Genomic DNA, 20,690 nt, shown 5'->3' on the forward strand with positions numbered 1-20,690 from the left:
TAAACTTTGAAGAGAGTCCTTCGGGGGCCAGAGCCAAAATAAAATGCTCGAGAATGGCTGTTCCGAAGCACCACTAGACATGTTGCATTCCAAACCTTCATGTAGCCATGAGCAATATGAATTTCAAAGTCACACTGAAGATCAGGTTGTGGCTGGATGGCAATTTCTCAAGAAACTATAACTCATGTGGGAGCTTAATCCCAACCCCAAAAAAATGACGATTGTTTCCTTTTGCTTATCTAGTATTCCCTCTCCTCCTCTGCACACTCAGTGGAAAGGGGTTACAGAAACATTGGAAATAAATGACACATTGGTCTGATCTACCCATCTTGCTTTACCCTTTAAATAAAGAAGTTCCACCAGCATAAAGGAAACTTGGTATTAATGGAAATTCTGTATTTATGTATTATTAATTATGATTTTTTGTATAACAGATATGTGGTTGATATATGATTTTAATATTTGAACTTAGTTTTAAAGTGGATTTCATTTGTTAAATACATGTATTATGTTTGATTTAAATATATGTTTAAGGGTATTATTTTAGTATTGAATTTTTTTTGTTGTTGTTAAGTTTTATCCTTTTTTTGGAAGTGGGGTTTTTTCTATTTTATTTACAACATTGTTAATTAATTCTTCACTCTTTATTTTGGGGGGGAGGGTTGGACTAATTTTAAAATAGATGATTAATGTTGTGTTATAATTATTGGGGGGGTTAATTTGTGTAGTTTAATGATGTAGTATTCTAATTTTTATTATCTTATTTTTTATTATTTCTTTAAATGTAATTTTTATTTTATTCATGTCATAAAATTTTAAATAATGCTTAAATAAAAAAGTTCCACCAGTTATCCACTGGGTCTTCACGATATTGCAGAGTCTTCTTTGGCTTGGCTTCGCGGACGAAGATTTATGGAGGGGGTAAAAAGTCCACGTCAGCTGCAGGCTCGTTTGTGGCTGACAAGTCCGATGCGGGACAGGCAGACACGATTGCAGCGGTTGCAAGGGAAAATTGGTTGGTTGGGGTTGGGTGTTGGGTTTTTCCTCCTTTGCCTTTTGTCAGTGAGGTGGGCTCTGCGGTCTTCTTCAAAGGAGGTTGCTGCCCGCCAAACTGTGAGGCGCCAAGATGCACGGTTTGAGGCGTTATCAGCCCACTGGCGGTGGTCAATGTTGCAGAGTACATGACCAAAAAAATGGCAGTGCTGCTGCGGACCCAGGGGAGTGCACTCCTCTGAAGGGTTCTACATCTAGTCCTACGACTTTCAGCTCTGCTCAGGCTTTAAACAGCCTGTTAAAGGAGCCAACAATGTTTGATTTTAAAATCTTATGAATGGGCCCAAGCGGGCTGGCTGTGACCTCAGAGTTGCAGACTCTAGAGAAGCAAAGGACTGGTACAGGGCACCAGAAAACAGGGAGAACAACCCCAATTTGAGAAGGAGAAGCAAATGAGATGAACCTTATGGGGTCTGTGACCATGGTGGCGGACCAGTGAGGGGCTCTGAGGCTGAAGAACACATAGGCTGGATGGGTCACGTCTCCAGAATGGAGGACCATCGCCTTCCCAAGATCGTGTTATATGGCGAGCTCTCCACTGGCCACCGTGACAGAGGTGCACCAAAGAAAAGGTACAAGGACTGCCTAAAGAAATCTCTTGGTGCCTGCCACATTGACCACCGCTCCAGATACTTTTTAAATGTGATGAGGGTGTAGTAGTTTGTGAACTCCCGTTCCTCACTCTCTGGAAAGAAAAAATTATTCTCAGCTCTCACCTCTCCTCTCGTTCATCAATATTACAATCTATTATAATTTCCTTTGATGACTAAAATAGGGGTTGCCTTCAGCTAGAACACTCAAATATTTACAGCACAAATTATTTAACTTTTCTAAAACTCATGCGAAACTACCATTAAAGTATAATTCAGGAGAGCAGTGATTTAGGATTGGAAATCGGGTTATGGATGTTATTACGCCTTGAAGTTAAATAGCAATATTGACAAAGAAATGGGGATGAAGGCATAGTTAGAGGGGCATTTGGGTGGCATGGACCTGTGGGCTGGAAGGGCCTTTTACCATGCTGCTTGTCTAAATTATAAATTATAGGGCAGATAGACTCAAAGAAGGATTGAAGTTGTGCCACAATACGTCAATATTTCATAAAGTTGAACAGATAGAAATATATTTATTGTTTCCAAGACAAATAAAAGCATTCACTTTACATTGCTGTTAAGTGTTTATATGGGATACTTTGGAAATATCTAAAAATCATTGCTGGGTGTTTCTCCTTTTCCAGCTTTGTTAGTGGGCATTGCTCTATTGTGTGCTGAACTATTTCTCATTCCAATCTGAGAAAAATTATGCCAAACCATCATTTACTAGCCTATTTGCTTAATTGGATAGGCTTCTTTTTTATGCCGTCAATCTTTCGGATATAATTTATCTGTTCATGTAAGAAGCATCATATTCCACATTAACTCAAGACATCCTCAATCCCAGATTATTTCTGAATGATGTTAACTGGTTGTTGAAAATTGTTCTGTTCCTTTAACACACATATACAAACAACAAATCCTATCTTTAATACAATTATCATGAACATAATATAATCGAAGCAGTAAATCACCAGTAAATAAAATATTTTGTATTTCTGCAGTCCTTATGAAAAACTAAGCAATTAAATATGCATTTAATGGTAGTAAATCATATAAGTGGCAAACTTGAACAATGATTAATCAGCCAGACCTAGCCATGAGTTTCTGCTCTTTTTTTCAGATATTATTTAATACTCCAGGTACATGAGGGAATCTTAGTTCATGATTCACAAAGGCTACTCAGCAGGTACAGCAAGTAATTAGGAAGGCTAACAGAATGTTCTCGTTTATTGCTTGGGGAATTGAATGCAAAGTAGGAAAGTTAAGCATCAGTTACATTGGGTGTTGGTGAGACCAAAACTAGAATACTGTGTATAGTGTTAATCTCCTTTGTGTTGAAAGCATCTCTCAGAAGATTGGGGGAAATTGGAAGTGTTAAGTTTGTATTTAGTAGAGTTTAGAAGAGTGAGGGGTAACAACTTGAAATTGAAAATACCGAGGGGTCTAGACAAGGTGATGTGTGCTAGAGGATGCTTCCTCCTGTGGGAGAATCTTGAATGGGGATTCACAGTTTAAAATCAAGGGATTGCCCATTCAAGACAGAGAGGCAACATGACTGGTGCTGCAAGAGTATATATGTTACCTGGGATCCAAGGTAGGGTTAGAGATTTCAAATTCAAGATTATTGCCACAGGGTCTTTCTGCAAGAAGCCCCATACACAGATGGGCACAAACCTTTAAGATGGTTTCGCTTCCCCTGTTTGCGAGTATTCACATGACCTGTAATGACTTGTATTTTGCAGACTTCAGCGAAACATCCAGCACCAGTTTTGAGAACAGCACGGCCTTGGTTCTAATGTCTTTCAGCTGCGCTACGAAAAGAAAATAATTTTTAACAGATTTTAGTATTTTCCCATAAAAATATTTTTAACCCTTTCCTTGCTGCTGAAAAGAAGCAAATCTATCTCTGAGGTACGGTGAAAATGTTTGTTTATCCAGCAGTTCAACTGGTTAACTAATACAAAGTGCAGCAATAAAAAAAAACATCATACAGAGTGCAGAGTTATAGAGCGATTAGTATTACAGAACAAAGGCAAAATAATTTGGGTCATGTGAGGCTCATTCAGGAGTCTGATAATGGCAGGAAAGAAACTGTCTTTGAATCTGGTGATGCATGATCCCACACTTGTGAATCTTCTTCCTGGGAGAAGAGTTTGGCTTGGACAAAGTGAGTAGAAGAGAGTGAGGTCAGGGTGGGATGAAAGCGAGAATGGTCTTGGGGCTTGGATGAGGGACGATGTGTTGGTTTACTGATTAGAACTGAGACAGTGTGCAGAGCCAGTGAATGGAATTGATGATAGCAGAATGGGGTTAACAAATGTAACCAAGAAAGGTCAAATGTTAAGGAAGATTGGGCTCATGAGAAAGTTTGTGATTTATGCGAGTTCGAGGATTGATACTAGATAGCTGGGACAAAAATTGGAGTAATGGACCTGGGGGTTTTGTGGAGACATGGATCTAACTGGGAACCGAGGAATCAGGAGCTGAGATTCGTGAGTAAAGAACTTTGGTATCACTTAGGGCAGGAGAAAGTCCTATGGTAGAAGGTTAAGTCAGCCTTTTGCAATGCAAAAACTCCATGTCAATGTTGCCGAATTTCCATGGCCATGTTCCAAGGGAATAGCTGCGTAAGAGATGATGCCACTTGATACTTGCCTGCTCTTGATATTGGAGAAGATAGGGAAGCACATTTCATGCCTGGAAAAGTGATCCCTAAAAACAGTTGTGATTGTGCTTCACCTGGAGCATGATATATTTGTAATCATTTAGCAATGAAATAAACAGGACGATGAAAAAGACTTTCTGGTCCAGTTTCCCCTTTTGAAGATGTAATTTGTCCCGTGGCCACACTAGGTATCTATTCATCAATTATTGATTCAGATTTAGTTTCCAGATATTGAAGAGAAAAGTGGTCTGAATAAAATACATGCACTCGTTTTAAATTGCTGTCAGCATAGCACAGATGTAATAACTAATCATGAAGCAAATATGGCAATTAGTCTCAGTTAATTGCAATTCGATTTCCCCAAATCAAGTTAAATATGTGATTTGAAAAGGGCATATCAATATAAATCAGCATGAAATTCCCAAGGGATATCCGCTTTGACTACTAAAACAGTGGTGAATGTTTTCATATTTAATCATTTGATGCTTTCAGCACATAGACCGTCTCTGAGAGGTTGAAGGTTAAGAGTTTCTATTGATTTTCATGTCTGAACTTACTGTGAGCACAAAACCAGCAGCCATACTCCCAGCAATACTTCTGATTGCTTGTCACTGAATAGTCACTTTGTCATCAAATAACTATTTCTTGCCATTCTGTTGTACCTTCTTTGGCTGAGGTGTGTCTCTCTCATGCACTCTTCACCTCCACTGTGCTACTGATGAGCTTCTTTCCTGATTTTGTTATATTCTAAAGGATAATTGGGAATAATTTTACAACATTGAATATTAAATAAAAGCCACATAGTTGAGTGAAGGTAATAATCAAAATCCCACTTTGCCACCCTTTATATAATCATTAGGGAGGAAAGTCAGTCCATGAAAGTCCTAATTTTGAAAGATTACTCAATAATGCAGTCTGCAGCAGTGAGCACCTTGGATCTTCATGTTTATGAACCACCTAGTCCTTTGGCTGTCCAGTGTCAGCATGCTGCTCATCCCAGACTTCGGTTCACAAATTTGATTCCAATCTAGTGTCCAGATATTTAAGTGGTATAAGAAAATGTGATTATAGTAAGAGCACAGTAAATGCAGGAAGAAAGAACTCAGATCAGTCTCACAGTGATCATACGGGGTAAAAATATATTACTGGCGTTTAAAGCCTGAGCTCTTCTTCAAGGTATAAGCATAAAACAGTTAGGCAGGAGAGAAATGGGGAAGATTGGGAGGGGAAGGAATCCAGACCAATAAACAAAAGGTGTTAATTGTATATGATAAGAGGAAAGGTAAGAATTGGACGTGTTTTAAATCATCTTCACCACGCAACATAATCCAAATCATGGTTAATATAAACTTTTCTGTATTTGGAAAAGCATGTTAAACAGATTCTGCATGATAGACCATTTGAGAGTAGGAGAGGTTGAAACAAGAGGTGTTGAGTTAAGAGTTAAGGAGCAAAAATTTAGACGTTAGAAGTAACATGAGGGGGAACTTCTTTACTCAGAGAGTGGTGGCTGTGTGGAATGAGCTTCTGGGAGAAATAGTGGCGGCAGGGTCAATGTTGTCATTTAAGGAAAAATTGGATAGGGGTGTGACATGAGATCCAAAATGGTGCAGGATTAAAACCCTGTGAAATCAAAATTACTGACTGCTTTGGGGATGTGCAGGGTCTGGGGTGGATTTGGGATCAACATTGGCTTGTTTTTTTGTGGTTCCAATTAGATTGGGTGGAGGTATTCAATTTTTGTCATTTCAATGGACCCACCTCACACCAATTCCCAGTATTAAACTCCACAAATTGTTTGCTTCAACATTTGACAAAGTTAATAAAGGCATCCCTCTGCATTAGTGACTTGCTGAGTGTGCATGCGACACAATCTGCAATGAAAATAAGTATCCACTTGTGTCTTTCTTGTCATCAGGTGTCTCCTTGTATTAGCTCACCGCTCATGCACAAGGTCTAGAATAGAACTGTGGACTGTATGAAAGATCTCCATCACCCTTTGAAATTGATTCTCCAATGAATTTTCTTCATATACATTAGTGCATTGAAGCCCATTAGAAGTACTTCATGGAATAATTTAATTTAAACTTTCCTAAGTTGTTGTTGGATTTTAAAATGTAAGCCATAATCAGGCTAACAGAACCTTAAATTGAAGAATATTAAATTAAGCATTCTACAGCAAACTTACCAGCATTACCATAACCAATAAATGTCAGTATTTGAGATGACACCATTTAATATGCTGTCCTAATTCATAGATGTTGTACAGAATAAAAAAAATGTCTTTAGCCTTCAAAACTGAGTGAGTGCAGGCCTGAGATGTTTATTATGTATCTCTATCTTTGCTCAAGAAAGTGTACAGTGTGACTCCTGAGTTTCTCCAGTATTGTGATTTTACTACAATTATTGCACCTGCAGATTTTTGACTTTCAATGCAATGGCATTGTTTGTTGATTGACAAACTGATTGATAGTCAACATCAATGAAATTAATGCACTCAAAGGTGCTTATGTCAGTTCAGACTAAAAGACAATTTTTTTCCTGAAAATTACTAAATTGCCAACTTGAGGTATGTGTCTGTATATAAACTACCTAAACTTGTTATGGTAGTTGTATTCATTTTGGATAATGTTTATCGATAACCCTGCTTCAGGACTCATGTTGCAAGACGATAACTTTTAGCTGTTTTCCACACAAACTATCAAACTGCTTATATATTTGATCTGCCCGTTAGTGCTGAATAATGCTGAACATAAGGCAGTTCTTGCGTCAGATTCTGGTTTCATTGACGATAGCCAGGAAAATAGTTGTCCCATTGAAGCTCACCGGATTTGGAAAGGGCAATCACTTTTGGGATAGCCCTTTGGAAGCTGGGCGGAAATGTCACGTATTATTTCGGGGACACTTGAGATGCATTGCTGATTAATTCGAGACTTGTCTTTGCTTTGTCTTTTCCTTCATTTATTGCTCACGGAACTGGATGAAACTAAGTATGTGCAGGCTCCAACCATTTCTTATCATACAAAAGTAACCCTGATCCAAAGTGAGTCTCAGGATTCAGATCTCAACATTAAATTATGCCATTTGTCTGAAGCTGTCATATAATTTCAACTATGAAATTCATAAAAACTATAGGTGTTGGAAATCAGAAAAAAATCTTGGAGTATTTACAATGTCCTCTGTTTAAGTTTAAGCGAATTAACACATAAATTGAAACTCTTTATCATATGGGAATGCCTATATAGATGGTGGTAACTGGACAGAGAGGTACCAATGTTACCTTGATGATGTTATCGCCACCATGAAAAGACATTAAAAGCTGACTCCTGATCTTTTAAATCTACCAACATTTCCTTGATTTATATTCATTTAATCTCATTCAGGTCACCCTCACTAATTCCCTGAATCCCTAGTGTTAATTTGAATACATTTGCAGTTAAATAAATTTCAACTTTAGCACAATGCTCACCATTGAAGAATTGCCAATAATGAATAAAAAATTGTGTAATCCATTTATAATACAAAGATTTGTTATAAAGGAAATATGGAAATAAATGGGTGATTTGTTTTTTTTATATTTTGTTTCAAAATAATTATTTTCTTTTCAAGCATTTCGCAATGTTAAAGTAAATGTAAATAACCTTGAAATGTTTGAAAGACGTACTTCAATTTGTGTGATTGCAAAATTCTCTATCTTCAGTATTCCTTTTCATTGATGTATCTTACATTATTGTACTGACAAATATCCAAAAGCAGACTGAAGGACAAAAGCCTTTCTGTGCTACAAAGGCAATTATGTATTTAGTAAATCAAATCTAACATAATTATATAGTAAAATAGAACAGTTGTCAGGAAAAGTTAATCATTTTTGATGAAAGATTTTTCTTCTTAATGCATTAGAATTTGTAAAATGAACAATAGATTAACCATACATATATTTAAAAATGGTTAAAAAATTATAAAGTTATTTTTACTATCAGCATTTTATATTCCAGGGCAGTTGAGTAACTGGCATTTCAGAGGATATAGCTGATGCCAATGGAATGGCTGGGCCACTATTCACTGGCATATTTGATTGATTGAAACCTGCCAAGTTCGGCATGCACAGATAGCTGAGCCTTTACTGTATTTTGAGGTGAGTGGGTCAGTAATTTCAGCTTGCAGAAATTAATTTTTTTGGCTACTTTTTAAACAATTTTATACAGTTTATTTGGACCTTTTATTTTCATTATAGAACCTAAATTGCTGCATTATTTCTTTTCTTTCTGAAGATACCGCAAAGCTGGATGATTTTTAGGTAGGTGATAGCATGTAAAAGGGTACATAATATAGAATCAAGTGAACCATCTAAATTTTAGAAATACCAAAATGGCCCAGTTGGTGTAGCGGTTAGACCAACACTGTTATAATGCCAGTGACTCGGGTTCAAATCCGGTGCTGTCTGTAAGGAGTTGCATGTTCTTCTCGTGTTTGGATGAATGGGTGCTCCAGTTTCCTTCCACCCTTCAAAACGTGTGGAGTTGTAGGTTAATTGGGTGCAATTGTTGGACATGAACCCGTGGGCCAGAAGAACCCATGCCCAACAATATGTCAAAACAAATGTAATGGGCAGCCATGTCTTCTGATAGCACATAAAGGGACATTTTAACTCTTCCATGACTGGGAGAATTCAAGACTCGATGTCATATACCTTGTTGCTGTCTTCCATTAGCATGACCAAAATTTTATCTTAACCTGGCAAAGTAATTACAGTTTTCTTTCCAGGTTAACTTGATAAAAAAAATAACAGTTTGTTTTAAAAGAAAAGTACTAATCAAATCTCTTCTTTATTTGCAATATATATATACCTCACTGACAAAAGGCAAAGGAGGAAAAACCCAACACCCAACCCCAACCAACCAATTTTCCCTTGCAACCGCTGCAATCGTGTCTGCCTGTCCCGCATCGGACTGGTCAGCCACAAACGAGCCTGCAGCTGACGTGGACTTTTTACCCCCTCCATAAATCTTCGTCCGCGAAGCCAAGCCAAAGAAAAGAAAATATATACATATATATATAGTTACGAAATGGATTACACGATTTCAGATAATATAAATTGTAGTTTAGCCACAATAACATTATTTAGCTCATTATCAGTTTTGTAATCATAATGCATTCGATTATATCATTGATTATAATGATGCCCATTGTTTGTGACCCCCCCCCCCCACACACACTCTAAAAAGGAGCTAATTAAAATTTATATAATGCATCATTCTTCTATATTCAGAGAGAAATTATTTGGTGCACTTATATTTGAGTTGCTTTTAATGTTCGAATTTACCCTGTTATGATACGTTGGATGAATGCGCAGGTTTCAGCTTGTTAGTTTCAAGTGTACCTACCATCTGTATCAAAAAATAGTCAGGATTTAATGAAGGATAAATGAAATTCCCGTGTCAACATTTTTTAATGAAGTATGGATTTATCTTGGTTTACTGTTCCACATATTCATTTGAAGTGAATCATTAGATTACTCCGTGAGGATGCTCAATAGATTATGACATTTTAACCCCCAAATCTAAATGATGGTCATTTTTGCCTGTGATTCCCCAGCATGTATAAAATTTCTGGAGTTATGGAGAAAAAACAGATTTAAAGAACAGCTGGAAAGATGCATCACGTGTGTAAGAGTAAAGGCAACAAAAATAGTTTAAGTAATACATGCCAAATGAATACAAACACCCAGGATCACAATTCAGGTGAACAGAGGAGATTTTCACTTTCTGGCCTCAATTACATGTCCCCTGGGATGAGCTTACAAACTGTTCCTGCTATCTGGATGGCATGAACACAACACTGAGCTGGTCAGTGCCTGCGTCCAGAAGCGGAATGACATAGTGATTGGCAAACTAATAATAATCACCACAGATTCGTAGAATGCGGGAGCAACTTTTTTTTTTAACCACGCGAGTTAAGAGTGAGGGGGAACTTCTTCACACAAAAAGTAGGGTGAGTGTGGAACAAGTTGCCAGCTGAGGTGGTGAATGTGGGCTCAATTTTAACATTTAAGAAGAATTTGGACAGGCGCATGGATGGGAGAGGAATAGAGCACTGGGTGAAGGTCAGTGGGACTAGGCAAAAATAAATGTTTTGGCACAGACTAGAAGGGGCGAAGGGGCCGGTTTCAGTGCTGTAGTGTTCTATGGTTCTAAGGAACTGCATTATTGTGGCTTAAATTGCTCTTCAGCAGTCCAGGAGGTTCACCGTGGCTTGCCAAACTGACGCATGAACAAATAGTTTCAATGCACCAAAAATGTTATGATCGGGCACTGCACTCAGAAGTAATATGCATTTCCGCTGAGGTGATCCCTCATGACCTATGCAGGTACAATAATCCTTACTCTATTAAGTTGCTCCTTATGTTCTGATCAAGTTGATCAAAAGAATGGAAACCAATTTGAGGTCCATCAATACTTCACTTCTTTGGTTTTTGACTTGCCACCAAATATGCAATGCAAATGAAAGCAGCATGAAATAGCGTACGAATATCCTACATCTATCTTCCTAATAGATTTCCAAGGGCAGTTGGCATGGCTATGTGGCCTTTTTCAAACAAATACCCAAATTATGTCTGTGTGGCTTAAAAAATATTCAGCAAGGACAGAAGTTGTTTATTATGGAATAGAACCCATTCTGTTGAAGAGAGGCAAGTCAGAGAATGGGCACTGCCTGATCTTACTGTGGGCTCTTTTTCATTTCAAGTTGTCATTTGTTACTGAAAATATTCTTTTTGCCTTAGAAGAAGCTTCCTGCTTACAATTTGTACAACTTCACAGCAGCATGGATATAAAATATTGCAGAATAATGAAAGCTTGAGGTATTGAGCTTATTAATGTGAATGGAACATGCAGGTAACAGCGATTCGAGGCTAATTTTATTTGTAACTTCTATCTCTGTACAGATTCAAATGTAATAGAATGTTTTCTCTTTGTAAAATAATCAAGATAATTTCCATTGAATAGGGGGGATATATTTCTTGCATCTTACTATTAAGAGAAATATTTAATTGCGATAAAATAAATGATATGCTTGTTAATATTGGCATTATGTGCCTTTGTCAGAGGAATTAATTAATTGAATTGTTTAATATTTCCATCCTCCTTATCCTATATCGCCACATTGATTGGAATGAGTGAAACATCCACCAGCACATGATAAAGCAATGGTAGAGAATGTCTGCTTTTAATTTAAGGCAGAGTTATTGGTAGTGCATTTGAAGAGCCCTTTTGCCCCTGAGCATTAAGGCTGTAGGTTAGACTTGAGAATAAAACCTAGGCTCAGATCACAACACTATTGAGGGTGCATCTTTCAAATGTCACATTGAATTTTATTCCTAAATGTATAAATATCAGAGATCTCCTGCTGAATTCTGGTGACGATACTAAATTGACATTGTTCAAAGTTCAGCTTGTCAGAGTACATACATGACATCACATACCACCCTGAGATTATTTTTTTCTTGTGGGTGAAGCAGAATTACCACTGATTGGTAGTGCAAAGAAAAATCTGTGCAGAGTGTTCACATGTAAATAAATAAAGGAATATAAACAAACTGAATTGTGCAATAGAGAGAGAAAAAAAATCAATTAAGTGCAGTGGTAAGAGTCCTTAAATGAGTCTCTGATTGAGTTTGTTGCTGAGAAGTCTGATGGTGGAGGGGTAGCAGCTGTCCCTGAACCTGGCGGGTGTGAGTCTTGTGGCACCTATATTGCTTTCCTGATGGTAGCAACAAGAACAGAGTGTGTGCTGGATGATGCGGGTTTTTGATCATTGCTGCTGCTCTCCGATGACATTGTTTCCCGTTGATATTCTCAATGGTGGGGAGGGTGATGTCCTGGGCTGTGTCCACTACCTTTTGCAGGACTTTACACTCATGAGTATTGGTGTCCCCATACCAGGTCAGCACACTTTCCACCACACATCTGTCGAAATTTTGTCACCATTATTTCATTATTTTACCCATTTTGCAAATTATAGCCATTCTTGATAATGTAGGTTTAAATGGTATAGTAGTTCTAAGATTAGTAATTGAATGTTGGTTACCTTATTTGATAATTAATCAGAAAGAGTTCATTCTTGTTGAGAGGTCAGTAGGGTAAATATTAATATATATTTTTAAAAGTAGTTGACATTAAGGCAATGGCTAAGCAGATTGAACATTAAAATGGCATAAACTCAGTGCTTGATTGCGGATCATTCCTTCACATTGATTAATGGCAAAGGAGATAAAGGTTCCTTGATGATAATCTTCATTATTAATTCTAATATTTTCATGATGAAGTGTATTAAATGACTCTATTTTTCTTTCTGTGCACTGCTGAAGGAAATTTTGGATTCCTACATTGACATCATTCCTGGAATAGCTTGAAGCCTTCCTTGGGATTAATCATCAACTTCATTGGGACAAATGTCGGATTTATTAGAAAAAGGACAAAGTTTAGAGCTGTCTTAAAAAGTCAAGTTAAAGCACCAGTGAGAATATCTGCCACATCAATATGTCAAAGTAGATGATACATACATTATAAGAAAAAAAGAATGTCACAAAATAAATCCAAGACTGGTGACTGAGAGGTCTATGCTAAACCAAAATTAGGTTGAAATGGATGCCTGAACAGATTATACAGTGAAGTAAAATTTTGGAAAATGCCTTTTTCTGATCCTCTTTTGCTTCCTTCCTACTTTAGCCCTGAGGGCAAAAAATGTTTGAATCCTTTAAATGTATATTGATCAACAGAAGAGGAGATCCCTACAGGAAGTGAAGTCTCCCCATTGACTTTTAACACTTGTAGATCTTAGAGGATGTTCTCAAAGTCTTGTGGACTGTAGAAAATGTGACTGCATGCAGCTCACTTGTAAGGTTACCAAGCTCAGTGACCTATACCCACTTAAAGATGTACTTTTTGAACCAAGGTTATTTCCAATTATCTGCAAAATAATGGATTTATTATAAAATAAAGCTTACTGAACAATATAATTCCATGTGAATTTAATTAAAGATCTTGTGAAATAATATCATTGATGCAAGTAAAATGTTTGATATGAATCTGGGTTTACTTCGATAACCACAGCTCTTGGGATGTGTGAAATCAAGGATCACAATCTCAAAGTAAGATTAGCCTTCTCGGGCTTCTATTTCATATATTCTGGAGATTTTGTTGCATTTATCATGACCATAAGGACTCGGGAGCCTTATAGAATTGAATGTTGGCTCTTATCTGCACACAAAAGCACAATCAGGTCTGAAGCAAATGCACATTCTTGTGAGTTACATCAATGCCTAAATCACTCTCATCTGCATTTTCTCCATCTCTCCAAAGGTGGACCAAATCAATAATGCTTGAAATAAGATTTGGTTGAGAACTGTTTTATTCCAAAGTCGAGTAAAATTTTGTGATTAAATTCTCTTAGTTCAAATTTATCTTTGCATAATGATTTGCATTGTCTCATTTCACTAGATGATCATATTTAAACCATATCACACCTTTGTGTTCTATTTTACAAAACCTCCTCTCTCTGTAGACTTCTGTCTAATTTTTAATCTTCTTTCGCCAGACTGCTGGCTAAGTGCTTTCCCTTCACCCAATCAGATAGAATCTGCTTAATTTACCACTGACATTAGCCGATTTTGAATGAATATGAATATTGCAGTGGACATGAGATGTTATTTTTGAATGGCACATTGCAAAATTGAGCAATAAACCCAACTAAATTTTTAAATCTAAGCATACAGCATGGTAACAGAACCTTTCGGCCCACGAGCCCCTGCCAGCCAATAACACCCAATTGACCTACAACCCCCGGTGGGAAGAAACCGGAGCCCTCAGGGAAAATCTACGCACCTTACAGACAGTGTGGGAGTCGAACCCTCATCCTGATCGTTGGCACTGTAACAGTGTTGTGCTAACTGCTGCGCCAACCACGCTGCCCAATTTTTAAAATTTAGACAGAGCATGGTTACAGGCTCTTCTTCCCCGCCCCCCCCCCCCCCCAAGTCCACACTGCCCAAATACCCCAATTAACTTACAATTCCTGTACATTTTGAAAGGTGGGAGGAAACCTACGCAGACATAGGGAGAATGAACAAACTCTTTACAGACAGCACTAGATTCGAACCCAGGTTGTTGGTGCTGTAATAGCATGACGCTAAGCACCATGCCAACTGTGCCATCCTTAATCTTGATCTTAAACTATTCTTAACAATATGGAAATAACTCTCATGAAAGGTTCAAAACATCATTAATCAACCATATCCAAATTTATTGCCATAACCTGAAACTCCAAACTTAACATATAAAAGTATTCCTCACGGGGTTGAGAATTATTTGGTTTCAATGTAACTCTATGAGTTCTGAGCTGATCGATGGGGTCCTCACAGGAACCATAGACTTACACAGATGGGACAATAAGTGCTTATTGGGGTAAATAGGTAAGATACTACACTCTGTACACCTTTTTGGGCTTTGATGTGTAACCAATGCATGGATTCAATATAGTCAATTTCATCCTAACCTCTTTATTCATTTAAGGTGGTTGGGGGCCAAAGGTTCCCAAGAATCAGTGGGATGATTTTCGAACAGGGAATGGAAGATAAAGTAACTGTGAAAGCTACATTATTAAACAGATTCAAGATTCAATTTATTGTCATGTAATAAAGACAGTACAATATTCATCTGCCATAAGGCAGGCAGATTCACCATCGGCAGATAATACCTGTAGCGCCTCTTACATTCAGAGAAAGAGAAGCAAGCGAGAGTCCTCTCAGGGTCACTGAGTGTCTGTGGATTCTCCTCCAGCGCTTCTGCAGCTCCGGCAGCCACACAGAGCCCAGTCCAAATGATCAGCAGACCAAGCTCCAGATCCAAACCTCTGAAATGATCAGGAACCAATCAACGCCTTTGGCACCTCTCGCATCCCAGGATAAATATAGATCAGTGGCTTTCAAACTGCCCCCCTAAACTCACATTCGACCTTAAGTAATCCCTATGCTGTAAGTGATTAGTAAGAGATTAGAATGTGAATGGAAAGAAAAAGTTTGAAAACCCCTGTTTTAATCGTACCTAACTGGCTCGTTATATGCATGGTTTCGTAACTCCAAAGGAAATGGGCCAATGACAATTATTCTCAAGCAAAATATTTCATTAACAATTGGGTCTTAAAGCAGTGGTTCTCAACCTTCCCTTTCCACTCACATAACACCTTAAGCAATCCCTTACCAATCGCAGAGCACTCATGACATAGGGATTTCTTAAAGTGGAATGTGAGTTTGGGGGAGTTGGGGTGGGTGTTTGAGAACTACTAATCTAGAAGAACAAGAATGGCAAACTCAGACAAGTGTTTTGGTTTGCACTTTGTGAGATTAAACCAGTCAGGACGTTCATGGTAATTGGAAAGCCCCCAGGGAATATTGTTGAACAAAGAGACTTGGGATGCAGTAACATAAGTCCACAAAAGTGGGTAAAAAGGTAGACAGGCTGGTGATGAGAGCATTTGGCATACTTGCTTTCATTGATCAAGGCATGAAGCATAGGAGTAGGGATATTGTGTTTAACTGTATAAGAAACTGGTGAGACCAAACTTGGAATATTACCTGCAGTTTTGTTCAAGGACATCATGAGAATGGAAAGGTTGCAGGATTCAAGGGAATATTACAAGAACTGGTAGGCTTGACATAGAAGGAGAGTCTGAGACCTTTCTCCCTAAGGAGGAATCTTGTACAGATTTATAAAATCACGAGGGACATAGATCAAATAAATAGTCATCACCTTATCCCAGGGTAGGGGAACCTAAATGTATACGCTGTACATTTTAAAGTGAGAGGGGAATGATTTAAGAGAGACTTGAGAGGCACCTTCTTCATACTGAGGAGGGTGGGTGAATTGAATGAGCTGCTAGAGGACCTGGTGGAAGGGGATAGGTAGATGCATGGATTTGGAAAGGTTTAGAGGAGTATGAATCAAAAGCTGTCGAATTATGCTCGCTTGGTTTTTTTTAATTTAGACGTACAGCATGGTAGCAGACCATTTTGGCCACGAGTCCATGCCACCTAATTTACACCCTATGTGGTACGTTTTGAACGTTGGGAGGATTGGCATGGATAAGTTGGACCAAAGAGGCTGTTTTTGTGCTGCAGAACTCCCCTCCTCTAACAGCATATTCCAGATATTAACCAACCTTCCCCTCAATCTCATTTAAAACTCTTTCCTTTCAACTTAAACCTATACCCTCTTGTTTTTGATCTCATACTATGGTAAAGATTCTGTTCATCTGTCCTATGATATAGTACATAATTTTAGATATCTCTACCACTTCTCAACCTCCTTTGTTCTCAGGAAAACATATCTAAACCTTTCGATCTCTCAACATAACTAAAGTCCTCCAACCCAGGAAACAATATCCTCTGTGCTCTCTCTAATACATACAATACTCAAACAATGTTTTATAATGTTGCAACATAATACCCCACCTTTTATATTATATGCCCCAGCCTATTAAAACATGCAAGCATATACCTTATTCACTGCCCTATCTATCTTTGTTGACACTTTCAGGGTTTCAGGGAACTATGGACAAACTCAAGGTCCATGGCACCCTATGTTTACTGTATAGTATGCCCTTCCTCCTTTTAACCTCCAAAATGCAACACCTCACATTTATCGGGATTAAATTCTATGTACTAATATTCTGCCTAACTTTCCATCTGATTTATTTCCTACTATCCACAACAACGCCAGCTTTAGTGTTATTTGCAAACTTGCAAATCATATCTCCGCCATTCACTTCCAAGTCATCAATATACAATATATCAAAAAAACCCAAGGTCCCAGCATTGATCTGGTGACAGGCTTCCAATTGGAGATGCACCCTTTCATCGCTACAGTCAATCCTCTTTAACCGAGCCAATTTTGGACCCAATTAGCCAGCTCACTTGAATACCATGTGCCTTAACATTATTGACCAGCCTAACATGGGAGACCATGTCAAATGTCTTTATAAAGTCCATGTACATCATGTGTACTCTCCTGCCTTTATCAGTCTTCTCTGTTACCTCCTCAAAAAAAATTACCTCAATCAAATGAATGATCCAGGATTTCTCCACACACAAAGCCATGCTGATCAGCCCCTACCTTGCTAAATGTATTTGCAATGCATCCTATAAATCGTTATCTCAGGATTTTCTCCAATAATTTCCCTACCACCTACATGAGGTTCACAAGGCCTGTAGTTACATGCTTACTCCTATTGCCCTTCTTAAATAAAAGATCAGCATGAGCACAAATCCAGTCTTCTCATGCCTCATCTGTGACAAATGAAGGTACACAAATCTCTGTCAGGGGTCCTACTATCTGTTTCCTCACTTCCATTGTCACATCGTATAGATATTGCCTAGCCTTCAAGAATGATCAACCATTATACATCTCATATACCTATCACTTCCTCTCTCTTAATGCTGACCAGCTTCATAATATCCTCATATCCTACCCTGAACTCACAATTTTCAGTTCTTTTTTTATATAATGTACAAAGAAATATCCATTCAGGACTTGACCCAAATTGCCTGGTTCCACACGAAGAAATTCCTGCTAATTTGATCCCTGAGGGGGGTCACTGACTGTCCCTTTGCTCCTGGATTTCTTATAAAATGTCTTGGGTGCTTCGTTAATCTTATTTGCCAAGGATATTTCATGACCCCTTTTTGCCCTCCCAATTTCTTTCTGACATTTTCTCCTATGTACTCCTCAAGAAATTCTCTTAATCCCAGTTGCCATTACCTGCCATATGTTTCCTTTTTTCCTGACCACACCTAATCTTGCCTTTCACCCTTGATGGAACATCTTGGACCTGAAACACAGAAATGCTGGAGGAACTCAGCAGTTCTAGAAGCATCTATAGGAGGTAAAACTGACATTTTAAGTTCAATTTCAAATTAATTATCATCCGATTGTGCAAATACAATTGGACAAAATTGCTTTCTCCGGTTCTCGGTACAAAAACATGCAAACACACATCCAGGTATAAAACACATACAAACGTTACATATCCAGCATGTATATACATATATAAAAATAAATAAATATTGTTGAATAAATAATAGAGTCTTGGAGGGTTTGTATGAGTAGTTTCAGTCTGTGCATGGGAAGAAGCTGTTCCTCAACCTGATGGTTCTGGTTCCGATGCTCCTGTATCTCTTTCTTAATGGGAGCTGCTGCAAGATGCTGTGAACAGGGTGGTAGGGGGGTCAACAATTTTGCGAACCCTCTGTAAATCACCATCCTGGTAGATCATGTTGATAAGGGGGAGGGATAGACCCATTGATCCTCTCTGCCTCCTGTGGCTTGACCTCTGATCCACTGCTCTGCAGCAACCATACCACATTGTGATGAAGCTTTCTTGATAGAGGACTTTCTTGATAGAGCTCCTGTAGAAAGTTAACAAGATGATGGCTGGTAGCATTGTCTGCCTCAGTCCTCTCAGGAAGTGCAGTCACCATGGCATTTTCCTGACAAATGAGGAGATGTTCTATGACCAGGATAGGTCACTTCTCAGGTAGACTCAGAGGGACTTGGTGCATTCTCTCCACTGCCATGCTAATCATATGTAGTGAAGCATGGTCATCACTGGTCCTCCTGAAGTCCAAAGTCATCTCCTTTGTCTTGTCCATGTTGAGACTCAGCTTATTACTCTTGCACCATATCACAAGATTCTCATCCTCTTCTCTGATGTGCAACTCATCATTGTTCTGATTAGGCCAACTATTGCCGTGACATCTGTAAACTTCATGACTCTGTTGGAACTGAATCTGGCATTGGAGTCATGGGTCAGTAGTGTGACCAAGAGCGGGATGAGCTCCTGAGTTCTGCTGTTGACCCGGACAGTCTGTGGTCTTTCAATTCGGAAGATTAGAATCCAGTTATAGAGAGGGGTGTTGAGTCTCAGCAAGGACAGCTTCTCTACCAGCCTCTGGGAATGATTGTATTAAACGCCGAGCTGAAGTTGATGAGCAGCAGACTGGCCTCTGAGACATTGATCTCCAGGTGAGTCAGGACAGAGTGGAAGGACAAGGCTATTGTATCATCAGTTTAATAGTTCCATCTGTCGGCGAATTGAAATGGGTCCAGTGTCTCTAGAAAGCGCACTTTGATGTGTTCCATCACCAAATGCTCAAAGCATTTCATAATGCTGGAAATCAGTGCCACGTAGCAGTAGTCATTGAGTTCTGCTACAGTCACCTGAGCTGAGACCTTCTTCTTTACCTCCTATAGATGCAGTGAGGCATACTGAGTTCCTCCAGTATTTTTGTGTTTTCAATACAATTGCAGCATCTGTGGACTTTTATGTTTCATCCCTCTTTTAAACCACTCCCACTTGTCATCTGGTGAATTACCCACAAGATGTGCTCCCAATCTATTTTGCCAGGTCCTCTCTTATCCTTACGAAATCAGCCTCCCCTCAATTCAATACATCAAATTGTTCACCAGTTTTCCACTTAGCCCTTTCCATAATTACCTTGAAGCTTGAAGAATTATGGCTACTGTTCTTAGAGTGTTTCCTTGTTCTTTCTCTAAATATTGTCTAAAAATTCTCAGATAACTTGACAAATTCCACCCCAGCTATGCCCTTAGCAATCCCAGTCAATATTGCAGAAGTTTAAAATTTCCACTAATGATAACCCTTTTGCTCTTGCACCTTAATACAATTTGCTTACAAATCTGTTGTTCTTAATTCAGTGAACTATTTAGGAAGCCTGTAGCATAGCCCCAGCAGAGTGATCACCCTTGTAATGGACCGTGGACTGACTCTTTTGGATTGTGGACTGACATCATAAAGGATGGAATTCTGCTGGGAACTCTGTATGATTTGTAATGCAGCTGGGTCGAGCTGTGCAGACAGAGAGAGAATGGAACGTTCAGAACAGGAGGGGGAACGGCAGTTGGAGCAGCAGTTGGAATGGCGGAGAGTAATGGGAGAGCTGCATGAAAGGCACATGTCTCATAAGTTAATGAAGGGCTAAAAACCACAATTTGAAAACTGAGGGAACTCATCTAAGGAGGCTTTGAGAAACAATTCGTAAGCTTACGGCGACTCAACATCATTCAATACAATGTCCTTTTGTTATTCAGCTGGGGGGAGTGAATTTGGACATTGAGCTTTGGGACTGAATTCTGAGGTTTTTTTGGACTGATTTATTTGACTCGGGTTTTGGGGGATTTTGAATTTTGGGCACAGACTGTAATAAAGATATGATATCTGCATATTTGTTATAGGATACTTATAATGCAGTTAAGTGGGTTAAGACTATTAATAGTCATTAATAAATTTAGAGTTAAAATTTAACC

At 38.6% G+C, this 20,690-nt stretch overlaps 1 long non-coding RNA gene across 1 annotated transcript; it reads right to left on the reverse strand.

Moving 5' to 3' along the window:
• Window positions 1-2,243: 2,243 nt before the first annotated feature.
• Window positions 2,244-20,131, reverse strand: LOC138745599 (uncharacterized). Its single transcript, XR_011346359.1, has 5 exons — window positions 19,861-20,131; window positions 18,126-18,195; window positions 15,067-15,222; window positions 4,977-5,061; window positions 2,244-3,460 (listed from the first exon to the last, which is right to left on the reverse strand). It is a non-coding gene; the product is annotated as an uncharacterized lncRNA (long non-coding RNA).
• Between the last annotated feature and the right edge of the window lie 559 nt (window positions 20,132-20,690).

This window comes from Narcine bancroftii, chromosome 11, assembly GCF_036971445.1.
Source record: "Narcine bancroftii isolate sNarBan1 chromosome 11, sNarBan1.hap1, whole genome shotgun sequence".
NCBI classification, from domain to species: domain Eukaryota; kingdom Metazoa; phylum Chordata; class Chondrichthyes; order Torpediniformes; family Narcinidae; genus Narcine; species Narcine bancroftii.